The sequence below is a fragment of the Mustela nivalis genome, assembly GCF_964662115.1.
Source record: "Mustela nivalis genome assembly, chromosome: 1".
NCBI classification, from domain to species: Eukaryota; Metazoa; Chordata; class Mammalia; order Carnivora; family Mustelidae; genus Mustela; species Mustela nivalis.
The window spans coordinates 164658340-164680787 of NC_139020.1; the positions used below are offsets into that span (position 1 = coordinate 164658340).

Consider the following 22448-nt stretch of genomic DNA (forward strand, 5'->3'; position numbering starts at 1 on the left):
TTTTAAAAAATAAAGAAAAATACTAATGTCTGGCTCCCACCCTTAGACAAGATTCTGATTTTTTTGTTGTGAAGTGTGGCCTGATTATCAGGATTTTTGAAAACTCTCCAGATCCAGCCAAGACTGTGAACCATTGCTTAACCAAAGCTGAATGGTAGGAGGAGCTCAGTAAATGAAGAATGAGTGAATGGATGAATTCTTACTCTAACACATCACAGTCCTGACCCAACATGACCATTTTTAGGGTTTCATGCTATGCTAATTCATTAATATATTCAGGAACTATTAATTAAGCAATAATGCAGTACCAGGTGTTATGCTAGGCCACGCTGCTGGAGATGAAAACATGAGTAAGACTCTCACTTCTCCCCCTGTTCCAATGTGCCTTTGGGAAAGCTGGGGCTGTGTCCTTGTTCGTCCAAGAACTTTCTGTCCTGCTGGTTAATTGGCCAGTACCAACAGCAATCATCTCCCCAGTGGCTGACAGCAAACCTTCCTCCTGGCTGCTTCCTTCAGCAAATGTAAGGACAGACTATATAAATTCCCAGAGAGAAAGTTCCTGGAGGGTAGGAGTGAGTGAACTGAGCAAAAAGAAAGTGGTCCTGTCTAGATCTCTCCAAGCACTGCAGAAGTTACTGGTGAATCTCACAGGTGGCCGACTCAGGTGAGTCTCACAGGAGAAACCCTGTGCTACTTAAATAAACTTCCTTCTGGGTGTGTATTTACACAAAGAAAGTCAAAGGCCTTAGGATATGATTAAGATCTGAACTACCTCACACTTAAAGAGAACTTCCTTCCCAGTTGCTGCCTTCTCATATTCAGAGCTGCTTTAAGATTTGTACCACAGATTACTGAAAAGCAGAGATAATAACCATTTGTGCCATTGCTGTTCTGGTTCAGACTTTGATAATAGCTCTCCTCCACTTTTTTTTTAAACCTGTAATGTATTATTTGCCCCAGGGCTACAGTTCTGTGAATCATCAGGCTTACACATTTCACAGTACTCACCATAGAACATACCCTCCCAAAGTCCATAACCCAGCCACCCGTATCCCTATCCCCTCCAACCCCCAGCAACCCTCAATTTGTTTCATGAGATTAAGAGTCTCTTATGGTTTGTCTTCCTCCCGGTCCCACCTTGTTTCATTTTTTCCTTCCCTACCCCCTACAACCCCTCACCCTGCCTCTCAAATTCCTCATATAAGAGAGATCATATGATAATTGTCTTCTCTGATTGACTTATTTCGCTCTCTGTTCCACTGTTTTAACAGTTTCCAAATTGGTCATCCTGATTCTGATCTGGGTGCCCTCGGCCCATCCTACATGCAGCAGCCAGATAATCTTTCTAAAAAACCACACCTCCAATCACCTCTTTCTCTTACGGAAACTCTAATGGCTTGCCATGGCTGTCCGGCCACAATTGGATACACTGGGTAATCCTCCTATGTGTAATACAAGGATAACCCAAATGAAACGGGGCTGTTTTGTACCCAGTCTAACCATGGTACTATATTCAGAAGAAATTCAACTCTAACATCCAGGAAGAAAACAAATGGGAAATAACTTAAACCTCTTCTGAAGACTCTTAAAAAGGCAAAAAAAAAAAAAATCCTAAAGCACCTCTTGTCCCATCTATTACCCTACTGTGCCACTTCCTGGGTCATCTGCCTGCCATTGAATCTCCTCTTCTCTTCTCAAAAACTGTAGTTTGCATTGGTTCCCCCTTCTACTCTACCTTTCTCCCATCCACACTCCAATCTTTCTGACCTGTTGAAGTCAACTTGCATTTTTAACAGAAATCCACTTTGCTTTCCTGATGTTTTCTTTACTCATAAATTACTCCAATCAGCACAAGAGAAGCCCAAGAGACAAGCATTCAAAAACAGATTCCACTCTGGAAACTGAGAGACAGGGACAGGGACCAGCAGTGGCATATTAAAACCTTTGACCTCACACAAGAGCCTTTTCCATTGCGATGTACCCAATTTCCTGTGTGGCCTCCTCTCCTGCAATTCCACGTTGCCTCCATAAACCTGGCTCTCAAGCATCCCCGTACTTTTCCAAATGCTGTTGCCTCTACAGGGGCTGCCTGTTTCTTCCCTCTCAGCCTGACAACATATTCAATTAATTATTTACAACCAGCTCTGATGTCACTTCCTCTAAGACTTTCTCAGTTCCATGAGACAGAGTCCATTGGCTTCCTTCTCTAGGGCTTTTCTGAACTTTGTACAGATCTCAGTTATAACCCCTGTCAAGCTGGGTTGTAATTTCTTAATTACTGACCAGACTTTTCATTAGACTGTAGGTGCCAAATTTAAGTCTGAGTCATCTCTGTGTCCTCAGCCCCAAGAACCAGGGAGCTGCACAATAAACAGTTACCGAATTCTCTAGAAATATGCTCCAGCTATGAGGGCTGTAGAAAAGCATTTCCCAGTGTTCTCCCCTCTGCTCATTAGCCTGGGAGCTCATATCACAGTGGAGCTTGAGAGATCGGTGCTGGCACTTACATGGCTACATCTGATCAGCCCTCCAAAGGGGTGTCTGTCCCTCTCTCTGACCCCAGCCAGGCCTGGTTCTCGCCTAGTTGAAATAAATGAAGTTAAGTGCAGACCAGCAATTAGGCATGGGAAGGCAATAAAGTCACACGGACTTGAAAGGAAGAAGTCAAACTTTTCAATTTGCAGATGACAGGATCTTATATCTAGAAAATCCCAAGGGTTCTACAAGAAAATGATCAGAGCTAATAAATGAATATGGGGGCCCTAAGTCCTTATTTGGGTGGGGGCCCTGCTGCCTCCGAGAGCGACCTCCCATGGCATTTGCCAGCACACCTTCTTCTCCATTGCTTGTACCCCCAGCACATGTCGTGCCCCATGCAAGGCTGCCTGCTTTGCCCTCAGGGACCTAGGCTGTGCCTTTGCCTGGAAGGCTTCTCTCCCACCACCGCCTTATCTGTAAACTTGGGAAATGAGAGCTACATCTATGGAAGCTGAGAGAGTTTGTTATGCATAGTCTCATTTAAACCTTATGGGAACCTGGTCAGGAAGGAACTATTATTATCACCCATGATTTTTAGCGGGTAGGGACAGAGGAAGAGGGAGAGAGAGTATCTCAAGCAGACTCCCCACTGAGTGTGGAGCCCGACACAGGGGTTGATCTCACGACCCTGTGATCAAGACCTGAGCTGAAATCAAGAGTCGGACACTGAACCCACTTCACCACCCAGGCACCCTGTCCACCCATGTTTTTCAGATAAGACTCTGTTCCTGTCCTTTGCCCAAGCTCCACAGCTACATGGCTATTTCCCCAGTTTCTGAGCCCAGGGTATGGGTGTTAAAAGAGAAGCTGACTGTTAGTACCCCAGCCCATCAGAACAACTACACTACCATTGGCATATAGGATTAATGGACGATTTTTTTTTAAAGATTTTATTTATTTATTTGACAGACAGAGATCACAAGTAGGCAGAGAGGCAGGCAGAGAGAGAGAGAGAGGGAAGCAGGCTTCCTGCGGAGCAGAGAGCCCGATGCGGGGCTCGATCCCAGGATCCTGAGATCATGACCCGAGCCGAAGGCAGCAGCCCAAACCACTGAGCCACCCAGGCGCCCCTTAATGGACGATTTTAAGGAGAAACTGATCGTGTTCACAGTGGCATTATTCAACAGGTGGAAGCAACCCAAGGGTCCATCAACAGAAGAATGAATAAATAAAATATGGTCTATTCTTATAATGAAATATAACCTCAGAAAGGAAGGAAATTCTGATCCTTGCTACAACAAAAATGAACCTAGGGGACATTGTACTAAGTAAAATAGCCAGTCATAAAAGACATACTGTGTGGTTCTAAGAGCACATTTATAGAAATGTCGAGCACATTTATTTAGAGCTTATTATAGAAAGTCTAGTGATGGTTGCAGCAGCTGGGGGAAACAGGCATGGGGAGTTGGTGTTTGATGGATACAGAGGTTCAGTTTTTTAAGATGAAAGAGGTTCTGGCCAAGCAACTCCTTGGGACACTCTGGGGTGGGGTGTCTAATACAAAAGGATTTGTCAGTTGAAGGGGACCTTTAGACGGAATCTTCCTGGGAATTCAAGGCAGATTGAATGTGAGTTCCTGGTAGATGTCAGGGTGCTCAATGAATTGTTACATTTTACATTTTCTTATAAACTCATATTCCCACCTCCAGATACTTCAGGGAGCAGCAACCCTTGATTCATCTGCCTTGATTTCTCCTCTCAGTTCAGTCAAAAAATCAGGAGTTGGTCATCTCTCTTCGGCTCCCAAGGAAGCAGGATTGTGTAGGACACCGGCTAGGAAAAGTGACCCTTAGAGAGGCAGGGAACCCTTCCCAGGTAATTACCCTCCACTTGTCTGTTCTTTAAGCCCACATGACCTGGTGAAGGCAGTAGAGGCAAACAAAGCTTACAGGACGCAGCCCAAGCCTAGAAGAGTAAAAGCAGCACCATTTCCCCTACATAAAACACCAGAAAGCAATTTACTGTCTCGGCCTTGTGTCTCCGGTGCATTTTCACCTGCCACGGGCAGGCTTGGGAAACATCGGGGTTTCCACACCTCTCACTGCCTGCTGTTTCCCAGGGCCACTGGGTGCTCCTCGTGTTTGGAGGTAACACAAGTATGGGTGGGCTCAGCCCAGAGCACCCCAGGTCCCAGCAAGCAGCCTACCAATATCAGCTACAGTTCTTACCAGAGATGGGATTTTCAGGAAAATCAGGAGGTATCTGACCTCAGAGAAAGGACTCTGCCAAGATCACAAAGCAAGTCAGGGGGAGAGGTGGACAGAGGTGGAGACAGCACTCAGGGCTTCTGATACCCAAGTCCGCTTCTTTCTAGGACCACCAATTCACACTGACAGATCTTACAAGGGTCTGGGTGTGGATGACATGCATTCTTTTACTAAATGGCCAGCACATGCTAGGAGCTAAGTGCTATTACAATTTCCTTTCCAGATAAGGAAACGAAGGCTGGGAGAGGTTGAATAACTTGCCAAAGGTCAGAGAGCTGGCAGAAGGCAGACGGTGAACTTCCATCTGATTGTATCCAATACCTCTTCCTTTCTTATTTTAAGTGTGTGTATGGTTTTTTCTTTTTTTTAAAACAAAACATGAATACAGGAAACAACACTAATGTAATGGGTTTACTCAATAGATGATTGTAAGATACGTACCACCAAGGTCAATAAAGAGGACTTTGCCCCCACCCCAATCCCTGAAGCAAGCCTGACCAGTCCCTGAACTCTCTGCCTCTTTGCTCACGCTTGTTCCTTTTTCCTGCACCACCGTTCTATAAAATCAGTACTGACCTACTGAGATCCTGCCCAACCCAGAGGCCCAGCTCAAAGGCTACCTACCCCTCCTGAGACGCTTTCCTGATTCCTACTACCTGGCCCGGTCAGAACCTCTGTCATTTCTCAACAGGACAGCCCTTTGCACACCTCTCTCATTTTCTTTAGTACATTCTATTTGAATTTGTTGGTCTAAATAATAACTATCTAAGGTCAATCATCATTATTGAGAACTTTAACTGTGCTGGTCACCATGCAAAGAACTTACATGCATTGTCTAATTTAACATGTAAACCTCTATAACCATGTCCATTTTAAAGACCTGGAAACTGAGGCTCAGAGATACTAAGATGTTCAAGGTCACAGAGTTAGCAAGGAACAAAGCCAGGCATGCATGCATGCATGCATGTATTCATTCATTCATTCATTCCATAAATCATTATTTAGTAAGGGCCTATAATATACTAGACATATACTAGATATTGGGAAAATAGCAGGAATCAAGTCAGACAAAGTTCCCATCCACAAAGAGCTATCATTCTAGCGCAGAGATACAGTTCATTAAAAAAAAAAAAAGTAAATACTACATTAGGTGATAACAAATGCTTTGAGAAAACAAGGGGAATATTATATCTGAGGTAGGTGTGCTATTGGATAAAGGATGGTCAGGGTGATGTGACATTTGAGCAGAGGCCTAAAGGAAGCGAGGGAATGAATTACACAAAGATCTGGGAGAAAGAGCATGACGGGAGGAGGGAACAGCCTGGGCAAACGCCCTGGGGTGGACACATCCTTGATATGTTTGATAAACACCCAGGATATCAGTATGGCTGGAGCTGAGTGAGAAATGGTAGCAGAAAGGTGGTAGAGATGAGATCATCTGGGGCCTTAAAGACGTGCTAGATACTTTGGTTTTGACTTTGATTGAGACAGGGAGCCACTGAAAGATGGTTCCTAGAACCCATGTTCTTCATTACTATGCTATACTTTCTGATTGTTACTTGAATGAGTGCCAAAAGGTACTTGCAGACATTTTCTCATTGAAACCAGCAGGATGGCAGCCAGACAGCCCAAAACAAGAGATGGCAAGATCTGAGCTAACGGGGCTGGCATAACCATCCCCTTGCTAGTCAGGAGGATCTGCGGCCCCCACGGCACAGGACTGGTTGGGGTTCTGGGGTGACTTGAGTGTGTCCTCTAACTGGATTGGCGATGTGTAAACTTCTCAGGCCTGTTCCTGGGGAGATCTCAGCCCCTCCATGAAATGTGTCCTTTGCTTGAAAGAGGCAGAGAGAAAAAGGCAACATCTATAGTGACTCACCAGAGAGAAATGAAAATTCTGTCCAGGCTGGAAAACAATCAATTTGGAAGTCACACATTTGCCTCCAGAATGAATATATATATATACATGTATATATACATGTATATATATACATATATATATGTCTTTTTTCCTTCCTCCTTCTCATTAGAAATATGGCAGAGCCTTCTCACACACACTGTCTCACAGCATGACAAAAACCATCTCCTGAAATTCCTGCCCTCCTTCCTGCTGCAGTTCTCTCTGAGATAAAAATACAACCCCAGGATGTGGCCAGGCCCCCAAACCACCCCCCTCCCTGCCCTGTCCAACTGGGAAGTGCTGTCTGACAGTAGCGTGGAAGCGCTGGTGGTCCTAGGACCGTCCTGTGGTTGCAAACCCACCAACTATCCCCCAACTTTGGAGTGCATAGGAACCTCTGAGGAGACTCTTAAAAGGCAGATTCCAGGGAACTGGACCCGGGAGGTCTGGCATGAGGCCCAGAAGCTGAGTCTTTAATAAGGAGTCCTCAGTGATTCTGATGTGGGTAGTCTGAGAAACACTGACCCAAGCCCCATGAATAGCTCCAAGAGCCCAATCTTTCTGCATTGAACCTTCCAGGAAGTGGCCCCAAATCCTTTCTCACACCGCAAGTAGCACGTTTTGGCTCCTGACACGGGTGGGAACTCTCCTGGGTAAATCTGAGCAGAGGAGAATCTCGAAATCCCAGTCTTTGCTGATGTTCCTGACTTGAGCTACCAACAACGTGCAGGGTTTGCTCTCTGGGTCCTTCTCAGGAAGACCCATGCCCATGCAGCTGCCCTGAGGACAGGCATATCTGAGAGGGTGCCGGACCTGCCTTCCTCTAAAAGGAAAACAAGGTCTAATCCTGATTATGAAATGCTGTTTCATCTCTCAATTTGCTGAATTTACATGTTGGCAATAGGTACTCCCCTAACAGTTGGAAACTAAAAAGCTCAATGGGCAACATTTATTATTATAATCGCTGGAATAAGGGGCCACCAGCTAGAGCTCCTGGCTGGCACCCCTTCCTCGGGATTTACAATAGTGGTTTGAGAGCCCTGTTAGCTGCTTGCTTCAGGCACCACATTTGCTAATTAAAATTCTCCCATGGTGCATTCAAGTTCATCTATGTCTGTGCTCAGTTGTCACCTTCCTTGTCTATTTTGTCTAACGAATTCTTCCCCAAGCTTTCTCTCATTTCTGACCTCTTAGTTTACTTTATTTTTCCTCTTTTGTTTTCTTTTTTTTTCTTCTTCATAGCACCCAGCATTACTGGAATCACTTTATTTGCTGGCTACTTTATCTTCTATCTCAATCCCCCTAGCAGGTTAGCTCTTTGGGAGCTGGGCTTTTATCTTGTTCACCGCTGGATTTTGATGCTTGGCACGTAATAGGTATACCATTGATATTTGCTGAGTGCATGGATAAGTGAACAGATGATGTTATTATACTCTGAGAGTCCACAGAACTATCTCAAACTCCAAGGTGCTCTACTCATGGGATCCTGGGGTCTTTGGGGGTACTAAATGAATATACCAAAAATAATAAATTTGTTCAGTGCTTACTACATACCAGCTGCACACAATATTTCATTTTGTCCTCAAGGCAGTTTTGCAGGGTGGGGATTATGAACCCCATTTAAGGGATGGAAAACCAAAGCCAAAGGCACAGAGCTAGTATGGGGGAGGGGGGATTCAAATCCAAGACAACTAAGGCTAAGGCTTTACTCTACCTGTTAACAGCTGGACTGGGTGCTATCTGCCTTATGTTGACACAGGGATAGGATCCAGAGGTGGACAAGATAAACCCCTACCCTCCAGAAATTTTACCTACAGTCTACCCCGCCATGTAGTAGAATGACAATGGGCAGGGGCCTGGAGTCAGCCTCCAAATCTGAGCTCCAGCTCTTATTAGCTGAGCCTCAGGATCTTCCTCTGTAAAATGGAGCTAATAATCCTTTCCTTGGAGGGATGTCCACTGAGACAATACATAGAGAGTGTACCAAACAGAGAGCCTGGCATCTAGCTAGCACTTAATAAACAATCGAGTTTATTGGCTACTGTGGGAGAGAAAAAAATCACATTAAAAGCGTGGCTCTAGCCCTCTGGTTCCCAAACTTCTCTTCATGGAAGATGCCATGAATTGAATGCTGTGTCCCTCTGATTCATATGTTGAAACCCTAACTGCCAATGTGATGGCATTTGGGGATGAGGCTTTCAGGAGGTAATTCAATTTAGATGCAGTTGTGAGAACGGAGCCCCCATGATGGGATGAGTGCCTGTATAAGATGAAGAAAAGACACCAGAGGGTCCTCTCTCCACCATGTGAGGACGCAGTGAGAAGGTGGCTGTCTGCAAGCCAGGAAGAGAGCCCTCGCCAAGAACCTGACCATATGGATACTCTGATCTCAGACTTCCTATCCTTCAGAACTGTGAGAAGGACACATCTGTTGTTTATGCATCCAGTCTGCAGTATTTTGTTGTGGCAGCCTGAGCTAAGACAAGAGATTCTGGAAGTCACAGGGCTATTATTAGGGAAACACTGTAAAATATGATAGATTAAATTTCTTTATACAGATCAGAAGCTTTATACCAGATCAGATATGCCAAGAAAAGAATCAAGAATCTCTACACAATTAAAACTTACCATCACAAATAAATAATTTCCAAATCTCTTTGTTAAGTACAGTTGACCCTTGAATGACATTGGGCACTGAACCCCTGTGCTGTTGGAAATCCATGTATGACTTTTGACTTCCCCCAAACTGAACTATTAATAGCTTACGGTTAGCTGGAAGCCTTATTGATAACAGTGAGCAGTCAATCAAACCATATTTTATTTATCTATTTATTCATTTTTAAAGATTGTATTTATTAACAGAGAACACAAGCAGGCAGAGACAGGGGGGGAAGCAGGCTCCCCGCTGAGCAGAGAGCCGGATGCAGGACTCGATCCCAGGACCCTCAGATCATGACCTGAGCCAAAGGCTGAGGCTTAACTCACTGAGCCACCCAGGCACTCCTAACCCATATTGTATATGTGTCTTATATACTGTATTCTTACAGTAAGCTAGAGAAAAGAACATGGTAAGAAAGTCATAAGGAAGAGAAAATACTTTCACAGTACTCTGGTATCTTCATCTTATACAGGCACTCATCCCATCATGGGGCTCCGTTCTCACAACCGCACCTAAATCGAATGACCTCCTAAAAGCCCCATCTCCAAATGTCATCACATTGGCAGTTAGGGCTTCAACATATGAATCAGGGGGACACAAGCATTCGATTCGTGGCATCTTCCATGAAGATATGTTTGGGAAACAGAAGGCTAGAGCAATGCTTTTAATGTGAGTTTTGTCTAGCTATTTACATTCTTAGAAAACCAGAAGCTATATGAACAACAGTTATCACGGGATTGGTTAAGTATGGGCTCATAAGAACACTAAGAACATATGCAGCTGTTAATAATGATGTGGATGTGGGAAGATGTTCGTAGCTGTCAAATTAAGAAGGTTACAGAATGATACGTAACTGTATTATGCGAAATTAGATGAGTGTGTATCCTTGGAGAAAAGGTGCCTGAAAACTCGTAGTTGGTTTTTCCTTGGTAGAAGGATGTTAAGTGACTTTTTAAAAAAGCGTTAGATTTTTATTTAATCGATAGTATTGTGTCAGGACAAGTTATGCAAAAAAAAGAAAGTCAACTTAAAATTGATTTCAAGAATAGTGTTAAGGGAAGAACAGGTAGAGCAGGGAGTAAAGAGACATAAATATATTGCAAAGGGAGTGTGAAAGTTTGAAATACAGTTTTAAATTCTTCTTTGCCTTGCTCTTGTGTGTGTTCCACAAAGTGGAAAAACTGTTCTCACCTTTAAATAATAAATTACTGAGTGAGGAAAACTCCTTCTGTTTATCCACTAATCTAGTTTTGGTGGCCCACCACGCCCACCCTTCTTGACAGCTCTCAGGGCACAGGTTAGACAGACCCACTGGACATGCAGGGATGGCCACTCTCCTTCCTTGGGTCTTGCAGTGGCTCCCCATCCCCCAACCCTTCAAATGAGGGGAGCAGTGCGTACATATTGAAGGTTCCCTGGGTACCTACTGAAGGTTCCCTTTGTAAAGACTGCTAATCTTTTGTGCATCTTCTTAAAACCACACTGGAAGGGAGACTTTTTGATCACTACCCTCCTCCATTTTATAGATTATGAAACCAAGGCTCAGAGAAGTAAAGAGTCTTATCTAAGGTCACACAGCCAATAAGTAGAAAAGCTCAGACTCCAGCCCAGGTCTGTCTGAGTCCTGAACATCTCACTCTAAATCTCTGTTGAGTTCTGTCTTAACTTGGCCTGGGAGGCTTAGCATGGTCTTGCTTCTATCTGCCTTTCCTGCCTCCTCCCACACCCTGCCTATCACTGCAGCTCCATGCCCACCATCTACCCCTGACCCCTAACTTCAATACATTCAAGTGTCTCACACCTCCCTGTCACTGTTCCTTCTGTCCCTACCTCCAGGAATGCCTTTTCCCCTGCAAATCTCCAAAGACTTCCACCCATCCTTCAATTACCCAGCCTAGAGCTACCCCCCACCCCACTCCTCCAGGTTCCCTCCATCACAGCATTTCCACTCTGCTGGCATTGTCTGTCCTACTGTCTGCTCCTTCCTACAAATCTATATGCCCGTAGAGGTTATAGACAGGGCTTTCTGCCCCAGGCACTGTGCACAGTCTGGCCCCCAGCAGGTACCTGGGAACTGTAGAGGGACTTGACCAGAGGGCTTACAATTCAGGTTAGGAACCAGACAGACACAGTTTGAGTTCCATTTCCGTACCACACCAGCTGAATGACCCTGACACCTGGAGCACAGTAGAGTGAGCAAGTCACTCTACTCTGAGCCTCAGTTTCTGCATCTGTAAATTGTTGTTGGGACGAAATAACATAATGATAGGCAAAGAGCTTGACATAGCGAACCCATAACAAATCCTAGCTATGCTCATGATGATGTCAGTTGAGTAACTTATTTATAAATGAATCTGGCCACAGGGGCAGGGGGAGCCAGGTGGCAGGAGGACGGTGAGTCAGCTACTGAAGTCCAGGCCAGCAGGCCGGTTTTGGTATCCATAAATGGGAAAACCACCAAGCAACAATCTGTGTCAAAGGTCACTGCTTTGCAGCCAGGTGGACCACAGGGACAGGGCATCCAGGACCCGAGTAAAGTCCCACTCCAAGACAACAGACCTCTGACAGCCACAGAAAGAAGTTTGGGAGCCTAGGGTTTGGGGGCAGAACCCCCACCCAAGCAGAGTGTGGAAAAGTGGCCAAGCTACTGAAAATGCCCCACATTCACGCGCCAGGGGTCTTGCTAAGTGCTTTCCATGCATCATCTTACTTTGTCTTCACAGCAACCCTAAAGGGTGATACTATTTGTGTCCCATTTCACAGAGGAGGAAACTAAGGTCCAGACAGATTAACAAACTTGCCCGAAGACCCAGCTGGTGAGGGTGGAGCCAGGATTTGAAGCCAGGCAGTCTGATTCCAGAAAACTGCTCAGATCTTCCAGACCTACATCGAGAGACCTGGGCAGGGCAGAGTCCATGGGTGGGGGCCCAGGGGCCCAGAACCAGGGGATCCCCACGTCAGGGATTATGTGATTTGAGCAGTTTCTGCACAATGTGCTCTACCTGGGGTGGGTTGTGCTTCTCCAGCAGGAAGAATTTATCCCTGGAGAGCGGCCAGAGGCCGTGTCGGGGGTGGCAGTGCATACATTTCACATATTCTCAGCCCTACCTCTTGAGAGGCACTGATGAGAGTCCTGTGTCACCAGCGAAATTGCCTCCAAATTGCCTTCTTCATTAACTGTACAAATTTGCATCTTAATTAGGCTTAATGGAATACAATTACCAGACCCCAAGTTTCTCCCTCTCTGATCCCAAGCAAGGATGCCACAGAGGCAGGCCAGAAGCCAAACACATGGGGCTGAGGAGAACCAGGCTGGGCACTCCCCGTGGGAAATCTCCCACCTGAAAGAGGAGGGGCCAGGCAGGGGTGGTGGGGGGATGGCAGCCGGGGTGTCCAGGCCCCTAACATGAGAAGCTGAGGTTGGCCTGGGCTTTGGAATTGGATGTGGCAGGAAGCCTGAGTTCACCTCTGACCAGCGGTGGAACTGCAGCTGTGTGCCCTCTCTGAGCCTCAGTTTTGTCTGGCAACAAATGAGATAAGAAAAACATTTGCCCCTGGGTGGCTTCTGGAATCAGATGGGATCACAGCGCCTGGCCCAAAACCTAGTATCTAGTTTGTTCTCTTTCTCATGCCCTCTCTTTCTGCACTGCAGACTCAGGAGGTCATGCGGAGCCGATCCCCGTCTACCCTTTCCTGATTCAGTGAGTATGATCTCATATCAGCCCCTCCATGCTCTAGCCACACACACCTCCGAGTCCTTGGAAAGCTCTAAGCTCCTTCCTGCTTCAAGGGCTTTGCAAGTGCTCTTCCCTCTGCTTGGATCATCTGGCCTGTGGCTCTCTGGTTTAATACTTACTCATGCTTCCAATCAGCACTCAAGTGTCACCTCCTCCAGGAAGCCTTCCCCAACCCTGATGACACTCTCCTAACATCCTTTATCTGTGGGATTATTTCACAAGGGTCCCTCTCTTCCCAGCTAGACAATAAGCTCTGTAAGTCTGGGAAACACTTCCATCGTGCCCTCTGCTGTTTCTCCAGCTCCCAGCTTAGGGTTTATCGCATAGGTCCTTCCTTCATGTTTGTTTAATGTGCACACCTCCCTGAGCCTCATTGAATGCATCTGTCAAATGGGAATCATCACCTCACCCTCATTTCACGGCGTTGTGAAATGATTCAACAATATTTGGCACACAATAGGTTCCCATGGAACATCATTCCATGCCCCCATTCCTTTTGATTAAGGAAGAGTCAGAAGCAGCCAGGTAGCTAGCTCAAAGAGCAGTTTGGCTAGGGGAAAGCAGAGCCTACAGGGAGCCTGGAGGCTGACACCACATACGATCAGGATGGGAAATCTGGAAGGAACTTTAGAAATGATCTGGTTAATTTGTTCTCAAAGGCTCCTTTTAATCTTCCCACTATGAAATAATTTCATCTACCACAAAACTGCATGAATTAAGGAAAAATCCACTCTCCCAGCTTTGAATTACTCAAAGGCATTCTGTTTTATCCCCTTGGTGCCTGCTCAGTGTGAGGGGAGCCATGTGGAGACACCTTGCCAAGCATTTCCAGCAAAAAGGAAGGCCCGCCGGGGCCTGGGCAGCAGGAAAAATGATTTCCTTTAACTTCCCAAAATGTTAACAACAGCCTTTGGAGGCCGAGGACAAGGGCCAGAGTTAAGAGTCACCAGGGGACCACACAAAGGGAAAAGCTTTCTGCTTTTATTTTTCCTAGCTAGACCTGCTTCCTGTTGGCAGCTCCACAGGCACATGACAAGGCCTGGTGAGGACAGCTTTCTGCCTGGAAGGCTCCCTTTCAGGGCACAGTGACAGCCTTGGTAACACCATGAACTTACAGATAGCCCTTGTCCCGCAGAGTCTAAGGCTGTGTTGAATCTTCAGCCTGCTTCTTGGAAGGCCCATGTCTGACCTGAGGTCCTCGTGAACCTTTATAGATCCCCACTCCTATGGCATGCCCCAAACCATGCAGAACTTGGCCACTTCCTGTTGGCTTCTCTCCCACCCACCACCTTCTGCCGCCCTCCACCATCTCTCTGGTTTCTAGCTGCCCAGTTACCCAACGGCCATAAAAGCTGGTGCCCGTTCACAGCCCATGGGCAGGTGCCTGTTCCCCCTGCTTGGCTGCCAAGAGGTCTTCCTCATACAAGAACCTGGTGAACTCCTACACAAGCAGCAGTGTTTCCTCTGCATTCCCCAGCAGTTCCTGCTGTCACCAGAGCCTGCCTGTTGCAGCGCCTCTCACACGGGAGACCAGTGGTTTATCAACATATCTGCCTTCCCTTCTGCACTGGGGACTCCTCTGAGAAACATGCTGTTCTTCCGTGCCCTCTAGCTCCAGCTCAGACAAGCCTGGAAGGTAGGGGTGGGCCTCTGGAGGCTTTTGTATAGCTCAATGGATTCCCTAAAACTGCCCACAGATGTAAAGGGGGCAAGAGCATCTTTCTGGGGAGAGGCCATCAATGGGATCTAGTCCCCCCACAAAGGTAAAGAACCTCCACCCTAGACCCTGAGTGTCTCGATGGAAGAGAATGTGTCTGATTCTTGCCTGTAATGCACAGACTGCATAGAGCAGACCCTTAATAAAAAGTACTATCAAGTCATGGAGGTTTTTTGAGCTGGAGATTTAATCCAACCTTCCCATTTTACAGATGGAAAAGCTGAGCCTACAGCAGGAAAAATGACTTACTCATCTGTCAGCCAGGTGGAATGTTTAGGGAAATGCCTTCTCTCTTATGATAGGAAATAGAGATATTAATATTAACTTATTCGCACTTCCATTTATTCCTCAATCATTTTTCAAGCACCTGCTATGTGCAGGGTATAACTGGGGGGATACAAAAATGACTGACACACAGGCTCTCCTCTTGGGGAGCTTACAAGCAACAGGGAGAGAAGACATACACATGGATTACCAATATACGCAGACAGAAGAGTCCAAAGGAAGGAGGAATGACTTCCTGGGAGGCTGCGGGAGGTTGGGCGGGTGTGTGGGGGGACAGATGGCACTCTGAGAAGGCTTTGTGTGGAAGTGACATCCAATCTATGCATAAAAGATATCCCAGACCTTCCAGTGCTGGAGCTGGACTCCACGTCCCTGCTCTATTCCCCAACTGGTTCCAGACTATACTCTCTCTCCATGGTACAATGTACTTGTTAGGATGAGTTAGGCTAAAAGTAATAGAAAAATCTCAACTCACTTGGCTTATGTAATAAGAAAATATATTCTCCCTCTAACAAGAAGTCCTGAGGTAGAGCAGATCCAGTGTTGGTTAATTCAACACTTCAAGGACATCATCAAGGACTTCAGTTCTGTCTTTTGGCTTGGCCATCCTCAGCATCTGTCAGGAATATCCTCACCTGTCAGGAATACACCTCCTGGTATCAAGATGGCTGCCACTGGCACAGAGGTCACACCCTGACAAGTCAACATCCTGAAGAAAAACCATCCCTTTCTATGTGTGTCTTCCTTAGTGGGAGTGAGTCAGGGAGGGAGATTGCAGGCAGAAGGAACAATGTGTGCAAAGGCCCTGAGGGGGAATGAGAGAGATGACTCTTGGGACTGACAGCATGTTTCATGTGTAAGTGCAAGACCTTTGAGTCAACGAGAATTACTTTCCAATCCTGAGGTCAGTACTAATGAGGAATATGACCACAGGCAAACTACTTGACCTTACAGTGCCTGAACTGTTTAACCCATAAATAATACAGGGTTAATAATTTATGTTTAACAGGATGTGTGGCTCAAATAAGGTCAAGTACATAAACCTCCCACCACAGTGTAAATCCTCAGTTATCATAATTATCATATTGTGAGGACGAGACCCTACAATGAAGAGAGATGATGAGAGAGATGGGTGGAGCTCAACTCGCTCCTCCCCATGGTTCTCTAAGGCAGACAGGCTGGACTCGGGCCACCCAATAAGTGGGACAACCTCATGTGACTAGTGAGTCCTTGAATGTGGTGGGTCCAAATTGAGATGGGCTCTAAGTACAAAATACACACACATTTGAAGAGTTAACCCCACAGCCCCAAATGTAAAAAAATCTGATAATCATCTTCATAATTGTTTACTATGGTTCCACATTGAAATGATAGTATTTTGGATATATTGTGTTAGATAAAATATGCTATTGAAGTGAACTGCACCTACTCTTTTTACTTTTTAAAATGTGGCTACTAGGATATTTACAATTACATTTCTGGATGGCGTCCTATTTCTACTGGATGGGCTGGGCGAAGTAAATTATCCCACTGCAAATGTCAAGGAACTGAAACACAAACGCATTCAATGCCTGCCTTCTGTGGCTAAGAGGGTACGGTGGGGACAAGGGACACGGCATCAAATCCTTGGCTAGCACTCATTCCACTCACTCTCCTCTCACTCACTTAGCTGATGTCATGGTGATGGCACTCCCCACCCCACCCCCCAGCTCTCTTGTTTTTCAGTCTCTGCTCTGTCCTTAGTTTGTCTTCTCCAGATCCCCAGTTTCCTCTTTGCTTAAGGAGCCCCACTTCTTGGAACCGTTGACAAGTGGCACTCTCGATACACAGACAGGGAGGGAGAGCTATACCAACACCTGGTGACTGTTCTGTGAGAGGTGGACTGAGCCCCAAATACTGGCCTTGTAGCCAGCCCCAGGGGTCCCCCAGACCACTGACACTCAAGGGCTCTAAACACACATGGGGCACCTGGGTGGTTCAGTCAGCAAAGCATCTGATTTCAGCTCAAATCATGATCTCAGGGTCCTGGGATCCAGCCCTGCATTGGGCTCCCTGCTTAGCAGGGAGTCTGCTTCTCCCTCTGCTCATCCCCCGACTCATGCATTCTCTCTCTCAAATAAAGGAATAAAATATAAAAAAAAAAAACATAAAATATGGGCACTTGGATGGCTCAGTCAGTTAAGCAGCTACCTTCAGCCCATGTCATGATCCCAGGGTCCTGCAATGGAGTCCAACATAGGGCTCCCTGCTCAGCAGGGAGTTTGTGCTTCTCTCTCTGCCCCACCCTCTCCGCCATACTCTTTCTCTCTCTCCCTTGCCCTCTCTAGCAAAATAAATAAATAAAATTCTTAAAACAAAACAAAACCCCATAAAATAAACACACATAAAGACATCTACCTTTCCAGGGTACAGTGTCAGGAATCTTTGATGACTACCATTTTCTGTTTGGGGACATCTCCAGTTGGAAGTCTCAGATGCCTGAGACTCAATCCATCTGAGCCATCTCATCACCTGTAGCGAATGCCTCTGATGTCCCACCCATACAACCTTGGTCTACTCTGAGAGCTGTCTATACCACCAGAGAAAGTTTTCTCTTCACCCCCAATGAGGCATGGGATGGAAGTGCTGGAGAGTTAATACCCCAAGAACAAAGCACAACCAGCTTCAGGGGACCATGCTCAGGCATGGCCTAGAGTCTGTCACTCAGAGTCTGTCACTGAGAGCTGTGGCACTGCCCACAGCAGTAATCCGTGCACCAACACGCCTTCCATAAGCATTCAAACTTGCCCTGGCTCACTTCCCACTCCTACCTGGAATACCTCCCTAATAAAGTGCTTACCTAAATCCTTGCCTCAAGCTCTGCTTTGAGGAGAACCCAAACTAAGTCATTATCTTTCCCCCAAACTACATCTTGTTCCATGGACGACTGCTCTCCTCTCAGATGCTGTAGCTAGAAAATTGGGAACCACACTGATTTTCCCCTCCAGCTCACCTCTTATATTCCAACCATCTCTAAGTGCTGTCTGTTCTGCCTTCTAAATGCTTCTCAAGTCCATCCACTTCTCTGTGCCATTTCATTACCCTTTCTGGGCTGGGCCACCATTGTATCTCACCTGGGCAGCAGCTCTAGCGTTCTGTACCCTGCCTTAACTTTTGATCCTGCTGGCTCCTAAATCTGCCCAGATCTGCCAAGCCCCGCCTATATATCTAAATACTTCCTGGACAACTCCTCTTGGACGTGCACCTCAAATTTGGCATTTCCAAGCCTCCTTCTGGGGCACCAGTAACAAGGTCCCCACCCCACCTTATCAACCACATGCCTGGAAAGCAGGAAGTCACCTTCAGTTATTCTCTTTCCTTGACGCTCCATTTCTGCCTTGGAAACTTCTTACACATCAAACCTCACCTGTTGTTTTCATGTCACTGCCTCTGTTCAGGTGGTCCAGGTCTCCTCGCAGGAATGCTCTGACTCTCTCCTAACTAGTCTGTCTGCTTGCAGTCTTGCCCTCTATGGAATTTTCCTAAGATGCCAATCAGATCATGCCACCGTCCTCTCTGACTCTTCACTGGCTCTGTCTCCTCCAGGATGAATTCCATAAAGATCCATTATAATGTGGGTCCAAACAACCTTCACTTCCACCTTCCTCCAGAAAACCCATGGCTGCAGCCACCCCCAGACTATTTGTACTCTTTCTTGCCTTGGGCCTCAAGTCTGTAAGGTGTGGGCCCAGGGATGGGGCTCTCCCTCGTCAGCTCAGTCAGACATTTCAACAGCAAGTCCCCACTCTCCTCTTCTCCATCCAGCTGCACATCCAGCCAGAAAGCTGGGCAAAACCAGATGTCTGATCCACTGTAGTGGTTATTATAATACTAAAAAATGGGTCTCTCAGTCATTCATAAGCTCTTGGCATTTAGTACCTTCTTATAAATCCTAGCAGCAGGGCCCTGAAGAATGGAAATTAGATCAGAGAGAGTAAATGTTTGGAGCCTGGGGAATTGGAAAGTGGTGGGGTGGGGGGAGACAGAAGTGGATTTGGGTGGGACTTTGTAGGGCGGGGTGATGGGCAAGCATCTGGGTGAGTGTGCGAGAACAGAAATCCTGAGGGCATGCAGGACCTACTGCAGCTGGTATGACCTCACAGCTTTGCAGAAGGCTGAGTCAGGGTCGCCATGTCCCCCATGCTACACACAGCGCAGGCTACTGGTGGTGCAGGGAGCACATGACTGAGGGTACTGAAGGTAGGTGAGGGGCCTGCAGAGAGCTGGATAACCCAGCCTTCCACTAGTTAGTGGAATACGTGAAATCAAAAGACAGGTAGAATTGGAGAGCAGCATACCTGTTTCCCTGGTAAGGAAGTAAAATGAATCACATACAATCACAGGCTGGCAAAAGGCAAGGCAGGGACCTTCCCATGACCTGCCAGATGTGGTCTTTCTTCCTTAACTCCTGAAGGCAAATGCTTTCATTAGCATTAGCCAGTGTGCAGCCTGGAAGGAAGTCTTGGATGACCTGTCTGATTTTTTTTTTTTAAAGATTCTCTGGCTATATGTCATAACCCTAAAACATAACCACACACTGTAATATTTTTTAAGATGATCTTCAAAAGGAATGTACAGTGCTTTCTAGTAATTACTATTGTGAAGTCACATTTTCCAGAAATGATGACTAAATTGGGTTGCATTTCTTTATCCACTGTTCATTGAATCCATTGAGTGACCTCCGCAAACATCCAAACTAGCTAGCACTGAGGTCATCTCCACATTAACGTGACTTTCCCAGACAGTAACTTTTGTTCAGAACAAAATAATTTATAGAGCATTCTATAATATGAATAGAATTTTGGATGGACCCTTTCCTGGGGGACAATTTGGGGGGGGGGACCATCCTTGCCTATGTATACCAGGCTGTGTCCAGGCACCGAGGTTAAAGAGCTAGGCAAAGCAGCCAGGGTCCCGACCCTCAGGAGGCTCACAGGCTAGAAAATAAGTCCAACACTAAGGAAGAAATGGAAAGAAATTAAAGGGAATGGAAAGAAATTAAGGGAGGTTATAGGAACATAGAAAAAGATGTCCTAACTCAGCGTTCCTCAAATTTCAATGTGCACACGAATCCACTTGTTAAAATACAGATTCCTACTGAGTAGGGCTGGGGTTGGGCCTGAGATTCTGCATTTTTAATACGCTCTCAGGTGCTGCTGGTTCATGGACCACAAATAAAGTGGCTGAATGGCTTCTTATGATCTGGGATATAATTTCCTCTGAAAGGATCATGCAGATTCCCAAAAGGCAATATCTCAAATATTTTATCCACCTTTGAAACTTGGCTGCTCTGAAAGGTTCTGAGGGATGACTCAGTTAAAGGCTCCGGCATGAACACTGCTGTTACTGAGGAACACCGCTATGAGCTAGGAGAATAAGCGGACCTATCCCGTTCCTGATGGAGTGAGCAGTTGAATGGGGGTAGACAAATAAAAATCCAAAAATCATAATAAGACAAATACGGGAAGTGGGGGAAGACTATAGCCAGATTACATTTTGAAAAGATGACCAGGACATGGCGCCTGGGAGGCTCAGTGGATTAAGGGTCCGACTCAGGTCATGATCCCAGAGTCCTGGGATGGAGCCCTGAGTCCAGCTCCACACTCAGGGGGGAGCCTGCTTGAGATTCTCACTCTCCCTCTGCCCCTCCCCACCCCATACTCTCTCTCTCTCACTAAAATAAATAAATAAATATATATATATTAAAAAAAAAAAAAAAACAAGATCACTGGTCACAGGGAAGAAAATGGACTTGTGGGCCAGACTGTATAGCCCCTTCCCTGGGAGCATGGAACTGGGCCTGAGAGAACATTCCAGTCTCTCTCTGGGTGGCATAAAATTCTACAACTGTGGATGGCCACTTTCTGCCCCAAGAATGCTGGAGGCAGGGACGGATGATCTGCTCAGACCGGGGCATGAATGAGACACACAGGAAGTAACTGGGACAGAGAGGGCTTGCAGGGGAGGGGAAGGGGAGCTGTGGGACACTGTGGGCCCTTCCTGAGGCTCCTCTGCTGTCCTGTGCTGATTTCCTTGGGAATGCCTCTGTATCCTTATGAGGACTTCTTTGGTTGAGGTGGCTTCTGTCTCTTGCAGCACTGGAGCACTGGAGAATTCTGCAGCACATCTGAGCTGAGGCATTCACAAGTGGGACAGCACTATGAAGGCAAGGGGCAACACCCCAGGACTGGGGTCTCCGGATGCCCCATCACTGAAGCCCAGACGTCGTGAGAGCTGCTTGGCTCTGAAGAATGCGTGTAGATTCCTGAGCTATGCCTGGGCCCCGTGAGGTCACCCCATGTGCTCCCTGGAGGTGGGATTTCTAGTCAACCCAGGAATGCGAAGGTGAGCTGGGGAGGAGGGAAGATTGTAAAGGAATCACAGGGCAGATATGCCTAAATATGGTCTGGCTGGCTTGGACAGCTTGGACAGATTGGCTTGGAAGGTTCACTGTTGGCACCATTCAGTCAGCCCCATTCAAACTTGTTTATGTTTTCTCCTCACGTTGGAGGTTTGGGTTTGATTTACAAGGGATTGAGATGAATATGAATCTTCTCAAAAGGAAAACAACCTTGCAGAAAGCTGCGTGTTCTGAGGAGCACTCCCCACAATGTTTTGCTCTTTTTGGTTCCTGGCAAGAAGAAGATTGAGGATCTGAAAGATTCCTCTTAAAAAGAAAATGACTGGAAGGAATGTCAAACTGACCTCTCAAAGGTACTAACTGAATGCAGGCTGTTGAGTGGGAAATCCGTTTCTTCATCTCAGAGCTCTCCTCTTGACAGGACAGCTCGGGGATTAAATTCGGACATGCGGGCGTCCCCAAGTGTGGTGTGCATATCAATGTTGCTGAGCACACTGATTCTTTTTTCTTTTTCTTCTTTCTTTGGTCTCACACAAAGAATATTGTTTTGTGTTTATGCATATATTTTAAGGCATGTTAGGGGGAAAAAAAAAGCAAATCAAGCCCATCATTTCACGGCTACGATTGCTAAGGATGAGGCTTAACCTAAAATGTGAGCTGACTTAGAAAGTGATTAAGTAAATAATAGCGAGCACATCAGTGTACCCAAAGTTGACATCTGCAGAACACTGGGACAAGGGGCACCTGGGTGGCTCAGTCATTTCAGCTCAGGTCATGATCCCAGGGTCCTGGGATCGAGCCCCACATCAGGTTCCCTGAGCCCTGGGGAGAAGGGATCACTCATCCAAATGCAGAGTATGATACAGCACCACGTTGGGATCTGGACTTGGGTCTGTTTGCCTCCAGGCCCCAAAATCTCTGAGGGCACTGTCCCACCCTGAACAATGTATCATTCTCTGTCACCTCTAGGGAGGACACGGTCCTTCCTACAAACACCTCATCAAC

The 22448-nt window shown here is 46.4% G+C and overlaps 1 protein-coding gene across 5 annotated transcripts in view; it reads right to left on the minus strand.

The window, feature by feature from the left end:
* HRH1 (histamine receptor H1) overlaps positions 1–22448 on the minus strand; it is a 139550-nt gene that overhangs the window by 15674 nt on the left and 101428 nt on the right. Inside the window, exon 1 of one of the 5 annotated variants that reach the window (XM_082749458.1) lies at positions 2057–2092. The exons of the other annotated variants lie outside the window; for them this stretch is intronic. The gene's annotated coding sequence lies outside the window, so the exon portion shown is untranslated. Of the gene's footprint in view, positions 1–2056; positions 2093–22448 lie in introns of those variants that run through there. 5 annotated transcript variants of the gene reach the window in all.